Source organism: Elaeis guineensis, chromosome 2, assembly GCF_000442705.2.
Source record: "Elaeis guineensis isolate ETL-2024a chromosome 2, EG11, whole genome shotgun sequence".
In the NCBI taxonomy this organism is placed as follows: Eukaryota; Viridiplantae; Streptophyta; class Magnoliopsida; order Arecales; family Arecaceae; genus Elaeis; species Elaeis guineensis.
Window position 1 is genome coordinate 56,768,457 of NC_025994.2, and position 8,855 is coordinate 56,777,311.

An 8,855-nucleotide genomic window follows, 5' to 3' on the forward strand; every position below is an offset into this window, starting at 1 on the left:
TGTACGAGCAGCTCGGAAAGGATGCGATCTTTAATTCTTTGCTCAAGTCTTTCCTCCCCTTTCTTACTCATTTTCGGATGACAAAGCCTGCAGTGAACTATCATGGCTTATTGGAGTTGCTGCAGAACTTTGAGAAGGACCACCAGCTCCATAAGGAGTCGGTGAATGTTGTGGGAAGGTCTTCTTCTGATCGTCGACCCTTTAAGAAAAGGAAGAAGAACAAGAAGAAGAAGAATAAGAAGGTGCAGCAACATGCTGGGACATCTTCACAGGGTCAGACCAAAAAGTGCAAGCCCGACCAAAGCCATGCGGAGTGCTTCTTTTGCAAGCAGGGGCACTGGAAGAGGAACTGTCCTCTATACATTGCCTCCCTAGACCCGAACAGGCCGAAGAAGAAGCAAGGTAATTATATGATAACACCTTGCAACTTTTCCATTTGTGATACTACTGCCTGGGTATTGGATACCGAAAGACCTTATCATATCTGTAATTCGATGCAGGGTCTGTAGCTCAGTAGGAGATTTGATGAAGGCGAGAGGTTCCTGAACGTTGGAGATGGAAGCAAAGTTCCAATTCTAGCTTTAGGAATCATGAACCTTGTAATCAATTCTCATAATGTAATTCTGAGTAAATGTCACTATTGTCCATATTTTTTATTAAATATTATTTTTGTAGGCCTTTTGGCCATGTACAGTTATGAATTTTTAATAAAAAAAAATATTTGCAATATCATTTTGAATGGTGTTACAATGTTTGTTGGACAACTAAATAATGGAATTTACTTACTATCACAGCCTGCTAATGTGGTTCAAACCTCCGGTAAATGCCCTAGAACGGATAATGTGTTAGAAGTCTATCTTTGGCACTATAGGCTAGGTCATATCAATAAGAACAGGATAAACAGGTTGGCTCAAGAAGGAATTCTTAAAGTTGGTGATTGTGAATCACTTCCAACCTGTGAGTCATGTCTTCTTAGGAAGATGACCAAGTCACCTTTTACTGGAAAAGATGAGCGAGCCAGTGAACTTTTGGATCTGGTACATTCTGATGTATGTGGACCCATGAGCTCAAGTGCAAGAAGTGGATATTTCTACTTCATAACCTTCACAGACGATCTATCAAGGTATGGGTATGTCTACCTAATGAAACATAAGTCGGAGTCATTTGAAATATTCAAACTATTCCAAAATGAGATAGAAAAATAAACTGGAAAGTGTATTAAATTTCTTCAATCTGATCGAGGAGGTAAATACCTTTCCAATGAGTTTCTGACATATCTTGGGGAGAATGAAATTTTCTCTCAGTGGACTCCTCCTGGAACACCATAGCATAATAGTGTGTCTGAAAGGAGGAATTGGATCTTGTTGGACATAGTTCGATTCATGATGGGATTTGTTAGTCTGTCGATCTCCCTCTGAGGATATGCACTCGAATCGGCTTGTTACCTTCTAAATAGGGTTCCGAGTAAGTCTATAACCAAAATGCCATATGAGATGTGGATAGGATGTAAGCCAGTACTCTCGCACCTTAGGGTTTGGAGGTGTCCGCTTATGTTAAACATTTAATTACGGACAAGCTTGGACCTAGGTCTGACAAGTGTTATTCATAGGGTACCCAAAAGAGACCAAAGGGTATTATTTCTACCTAGCTGATGAGTAAAAAGTGTTTGTCAGTCTTAAGACAATCTTTTTGGAAAAGGAGTTCCTTGATGAAGAAACTGTTGCCTCTAAGATCGAACTTGAGAAAGTTCGACAGGTGGAAAAATCGACACAAGTTGCTGAAACTGAACCGGATTTGATTAGATCATATTCGAAGCCCATTGTTTCTGTACCCTTAAGGCGATCTGGTAGAGTACTACGTCAACCGGACAGATACTATGGTTTCTTGGTCTAGGATGGTGATCCTATCGAACTTGATGAAAACGATGAGGATCCGATCACCTACATGGATAAAATGCAGAGACCTGACTCTGAGAAATGGCTAGAGGCCATGAAATCCAAAATAGAGTCCATGAAGGTCAATGATGTGTAGACATTGGTTGACCCACCCGAAGGAGTAAAACCCATAGGGTGTAAGTGGGTCTTCAAGAGGAAGAGGGGCGCAGACGGAAAGGTGGAGACCTATAAAGCTCGTCTGGTTGCCAAGGGATATCATCAACGTTATGGTATAGACTATGACGAGATATTTTCTCCTATGGCAATGCACAAATCCATTCGGATTATACTTGCAATAGCTATCCATCTGGACTATGAAATCTGGCAGATAGATGTGAAAACAGCTTTCCTAAACAGAGAGCTGGACGAAGAGGTGTATATGATACAACTTGAAGGGTTCACATCCACAGATGAGTCTAAGGTGTGCAGGCTACAGAGATCCATTTATGGACTTAAGCAAGCATCCCGGAGTTGGAACATATGTTTTGATAGGATGATCAAAACGTATGGCTTAATTAAGAACAAAGAAGAACCCTGCATTTATAAGTGGGCTAATGGTCCAGTAGTGGTATTTCTTGTATTGTATGTGGATGACATTCTCTTAATCGAGAATGATGTCCCTACATTACAGGGAATAAAGATTTGACTGTGGTCATAGTTCCCCATGAAGGATCTGGGAGAAGCTTCCTACATCCTAGAGATGAGGATCTATAGGGATAGATTTAAAAGGTTGCTTGACTTATCTCAGTCCACGTACATTGATACTATGCTGAAGAGGTTCAACATGGAGAATTCCAAGAAAGGCTATCTACCGATAGGCCATGGAATTTCTCTCTCGAAGAGGGATTGTCCGATAACACCTCAAGAGAGAGAGCGTATGGGTAGAATTCTATATGCTTCGACAGTGGGATCTATCATGTACGCCATGACATGTACACGACCAGATGTGGCATACTCACTAGGGATAGTGAGTAGATACCAATCTGATCCAGGGGAGAATCACTGGAAGGTTGTTAAAACTATCCTGAAGTATTTAAGAAATACTAAGGACTAGTGGCTTGTTTATGGTGAATCCGACTTGAGACTTGTAGGGTTTACAGACTCTAGTTTCCAGTCTGATCACGATGACAGCAAGAGTATGTCGGGATTTATTTTTATCCTTAATGGTGGGGTTATCTGCTGGAAGAGTTCCAAGCAGCACACAGTGGCTGATTCAGTTTGCGAGGCAGAGTATGTCGCTGCATCAGATGCTGCCAAAGAAGCGATGTGGCTGAGGAAATTCATCATCGAGCTCGGAGTAGCACCCTCTCTTGTTGGTCCAGTTCTGCTCTACTGTGACAGCTCTAGAGCCATTGCTCAGGCAAAAGAACCGAAGCACACCAGCGGACGAAGCATATTCTGTGCCGCTACCATCTCATCTGAGAAAATATGGATCGAGGTGACGTCGACCTTCAGAAGATCGATGGAAAGGAGAACCTGACCGACCCATTCACTAAAGCCATTGCAGTGAAAGAGTTCAACGACTTCAAATCAAAGATGGGTATTAGATACTGCACCGATTGGCTTTAGGCCAAGTGGGAGATTGTTGGGAATAGTATCCCAAAGCCAATCGTCAGTCTGTTGACGATTGTGCTCTTTCTTGTATTAATATATGAATTATAAATAAATAAAAATTATTTTAATATTTTTCATCACAAATTATTTCATCTTCTAATGAACTCCTGTGTTGTGGTGAAGTCCTTAGGATAATTTAGACTCGACAAAGGAGGATTTATCGTTTAGTCCTTAAATCTGTTCGCGACCAAATGATATGTTGTTACCAAAGACAACAATGTTTATCAAGTATAGGTCATTGTGTGCCATATGGGTTGGTTGTCCTCTTAACCAAGGAGTGTGGAGACACTGGTATGGCATACAGATGAGATATAAGGGTACATCTGCACTGAATGTGACTGACTTCGAAGCTTTTTCTACTGTCAAGATTGTTTCGATGGGATATGGGTATAACTGTTCCTTCGACCTGAGACCACCACGGTGACCTGCAAGCAACTCACTGCACTTAGGCACTGGACTACCTGAATTTCTAATTCAGTGATGGAAGGCTGCTGGTTGTAGTCAAGTACTTGACTTGTCGGTGCGTGTGTCAAGATGGGATTGACCACTCCAGTTCAGGAGCTGTGTATAGTCGTGTTTCAATTTAGCAAAATCTTGGCCAGGGTAGTCCTAGTGAGGAGTCACAAGACTATTTGAGTTGAGCATGATTCGGATGATCTAATCAGGGTTGACAGTTTAACCCTAAGTCATCCTAAACACAGGGGTCAAAAGGATGAATTATACAATAACCATATTCACGTAGGTTTTGAGTGTTGCGATTGTGACTATTTGACCTATCCAGATGTCAGGTACCATTGCTAGATGGTCACTTCGATTAGTACAGGAATTGATTCCTGTGCTACCGGCTTAGATTCGAACCTGCGGGGTCACACACATTAGAGGTTTCTATCTGATCTGATGGTTGGTGAAGAGTCCTAATGCTCGTGGACTTTGAGTCCTATATGTCTGAAACTCTATGATCGAGAATCAAAATTCTCTAATCATGAGTTTCACACATTTTGGGTACCGGTGTCAAGAGTCCCACTGGTTTGGGACTTTTTGATCAGGGTTTCATATCGATGGACTCTGATGCCCGATTGCCCATCGAATTTGGATTTAATATTTATGAGAGATTTAATTAGTAATTTAATCATTAATTAACTCAATTTGATTGAGTAATTATTTTTGGATCAAGTCCAATTGAATTGGATTCAGTTGGGTTTGACCCGATTAGGTTAAGTATTGACCTAATCGCCAAGGTGGTTTGGTCCCTAATCTAATCAGGGGTTGGGCTTAGTCAATTCTTGATTTGATTAAGATTTTATTGAGTCTAATTAAGTCTAATTAAGTTGAGTTTAACTTAGTCTAATTGTGCCTAACCTATTTTGATTAGGTTGGCTCAATTAGGTTGAAACCACTTTGACCTCATCTCCCTGTGCCACCTCACTTATCTGTGCCCATTTGAATTCACGAGAAACAACTTCTCATAAATTTTCTCCCATGCAGAAGCCTTCCCACATCCTTGAAGGAACCAGATCTAGGGTTTTAGGGTCAGATCTTGAAAAAGAGGGTTAGATCTTGAAACTTTTTCAAGATCATACAGCGGAAGACTAAAATAAATTAAAATTTATTTTCTAAGATCAAAAAATCCCTAGATCCAAGATCCTATTACATGATTATTACATGGCATTAAATCATAAATTAAAATATATAAATATAGCATGAACTACATGTTGATCATATCAACATGTTTCTATACTACATCTAATGTATGTATTAAACAATAGATCAGATCTATTACCTTGCAAGTTAGATGTTCTAACCTTGCTGATCTGGGCTTGAGGATGATGTTGCAAGCCGCACACGCGTCTGGCCTCTAGGAGTCATCCACACGAGCCCACGAATCTCGATCAGAAGTCCTGCTTCAGGAAATCAGCACAGTATGCTAGTACTGCGCTGATCCTTCTTTGATGGTTGATCAGGTGCCTCCTTCTTCTTGATTTGGACTCTTCTAAAGATGGAAAGTAGAAGGAGGAGTTTCAAATTTGAGACACTCTCAGGAAACTCAAGATGGAGGGAGGAAAGATATGAAAATAAAAACCCTAGAAGAAGACCCTCTTCTTCTTCACGTTTTTCTCTCTAGACACCCAAACTTGCATCTTTTATATCTCCACGACCCAAAGGTATTTCCCTCTGATTTTTGGGTGCCAGAAAGGTCTCTCAAATATCTATCTCTCCTTAAAATTTCATGAAGAAAATCATCTTATATAGAGAGACATGATAGAGTCCTTGTCTAGGTCAAACACGTAGTCAAGGCTTATCCAAACATGGCAAGTTAAGGGACGCCCAACTCTTGAGCATCTCCTCCATATTTTCGTGAATGGATCATCAGAAAAGGATTCACAATGTAAACCCTAAAGGCCATGAAAATTTCAAAAAAAATTTGGATAAATTCAGTGCAAAATTGAAAGAGTTTTGGATTTCTAAAACTCTATCTCATAGAATTCAAAATCCAAACTTATTCCTTTTAGATTTGATCCAAACCACCTTCCATGTAAGAAAGAAGAGAAGAGACCTTTTGTGAACGTGGGAGAAATCTGGAAGAGGGCTTTTGTCACACAAAATAAGTGGAGATTGGCGTTGAATAAGAGAGAGGGCGTGGAGAAGGATTATGTGGCGCAAGGTGGAATCCTAGTCCTACTAGGATTCTGTCTCATAACTTGTTTTAATTTGGTTTTCCAAACCAAATCAAATCAAAATTAGATCAACCCAATTAAAATAGGTCTTAACCCAATTAAGAATCTAATTTAATCAGATTAAATTATATTTAAATCTGATTTAATTTTCTAATCAAATTAGAAATTAGATTGACCCAAGTCCTAGTTAAACTAAGACTAGTTTTTCCTTGCACTTGGCTTATCCAATAAACCAATTGGACTTGATCCAATCAAGCCCAAACTAAATTTAATTAAATCATATTTAATTAGACTTAATCTCAGCCCATTGGCTTAATCAAATTAAGCCAATTAGCAATCAAATTGCTAATCGATCCTCCTGCAACACTTGCACTGGGTTAAATGTCAATCGTATTGATCATTTAACCCTAGAACGATTCTTAATCGTTGATCAACCATCTGATCGGATCATGAACTCTAATGTGTGTGACCTCATAGGTCCGAATCTAAGCCGGTAGCATAGGAACAAATTCCTATACCAATCGAAGTGACCGTCTAGCAATGGTACCCGACGATCGGATAGGTCGAATGTGTAGAACAACATCCTTAGAACCCATGCGGATATAGTTTTCATATAATTCATCCCCTTGACCAAAATGATCATAGGACACCCCAGAGTTTAACTGTCAACTCTGATCAGGTTGTCCACATTGTATTTCAAAATATCAAATCCATCTGATGAATTACCCTGGCCAAGGTTTTGCTAAATTGAAATACAGTGACTCATTCTTCTCCAACTCTTGGAGTGGTCAATCCCATCTCGATCACACTCTGACTTCGCAAGTACTTGACTGTGCCCAGAAGCCTTCCATCCTTGAATTAGAAATTCAGTTAGTCCAGTACCAAAGCACAGTGAGTTGCTTGCAAGTCACTGAGGTGATCTCAAGTCTAAGGGACACTTATACCTATATCCCATCAGAGATATTCTCGACAGCAGAATGCTCTGGAGTTGGTCACGTTCAATGATGATGTACCCTTACATCTCATCTGTATGCCATACCAGTGTCTCCACACTCTTTGGTTAAGAGGACAACCAACCCATATGGCCTACAGCGACCTATGCTCGATAGAAGCTGTCGTCCTTATTAACAGCCTATCATTTGATCGTGAACAGTTTTAAGGACTAATCGATAAATCCTCTCTTTATCGAATCTAAATAGTCCTAAGGACTTCATCATAACAACGGAGTTCATTAAAAGATGAAAGCTTATGATGAAAATGCCAAATATATTTTATTTATTAACAAATCAATTACAATACTTGGTTGCTCAACCGTCAACAGCTTGACGATTGGCTTTTTGGGATACATTTCTCAACAACTCCCACTTGTCCTAAAGCCACTCGGCACAGTATCTAATACCCATCTTCGACTTGTGGTTGTCGAACTCCTTTATTACCAAGGCTTTAGTGAAGGGGTCGGCTAGGTTCTCTTTTCTGTCGATCTTCTGAAGGTCGACGTCACCTCGATCCATGATCTCTCGGACCAGGTGGAAGCGGCGCAAGATGTGCTTCGTCCGCTGATGTGCTTTGGGTTCCTTCGCCTGAGCTATGGCACCAGTGCTATCGTAATAGAGCAGGATCGGACCATCGAGGGAGGGTGCTACTCTGAGCTCGTTGATGAATTTTCTCAGCCACACAGCCTCCTTCGCAGTATCTGATGCTGCGATATACTCCGCTTCACAAACAGAGTCTGCCACAGTATGCTGCTTGGAACTCTTCTAGCAGATGGCTCCACCATTCAGAGTAAAGATATAACCCGACATGCTCCTGCTGTCATCATGGTCAGATTGGAAGCTGGAGTCTGTGAACCCCACAAGTTTCAGATCTGACTCGCCATAAACCAACCATTGGTCCTTGGTATTTCTCAAATACTTAAGGATGGCTTTAACCACTTTCCAGTGATCTTCTCCAGGATCAGATTGGTATCTACTCACTACTCCTAGTGAGTATGCCACATCTGGTCTTGTACATGTCATGGCGTACATGATAGATCCCACGGCTGAAGCATATGGGACTCTACTCATACGCTCTCTCTCTTTAGGAGTTGTCGGACAATCCTTCTTAGAGAGAGAAATTCCATTGCCTATCGGTAGATAGCCCTTCTTAAAATTTTTCATGCTGAACCTCTTCAGCATAGTGTCTATGTACATGGACTGGGATAACCCAAGCATCCTTTTAGATCTATCCCTATAGATCTTCATCCCTAGGATGTAGGATGCTTCACCCAAGTCCTTCATGGAGAACTGTGATGACAACCAAACTTTTATTCCCTGTAGTGCGGGGATGTCATTCCCGATTAAGAGAATGTCATCCACGTACAAGACAAGGAATACCACAACTGGATCATTTGCCCATTTATAGATGCAGGGCTCTTCTCCATTCTTAATGAAGCCATACGTTTTGATCACCTTATCAAAATGCATGTTCCAACTCCGAGAAGCTTGCTTCAATCCATAAATGGATCTCTGAAGCTTGCACACCTTGGACTCATCTGTGGATGTAAACCCTTCAGGTTGTATCATATACACCTCTTCAGTCAGCTCTCCATTCAGGAAAGCTATCTTTACATCCATCTGCCATATCTCATAATCCA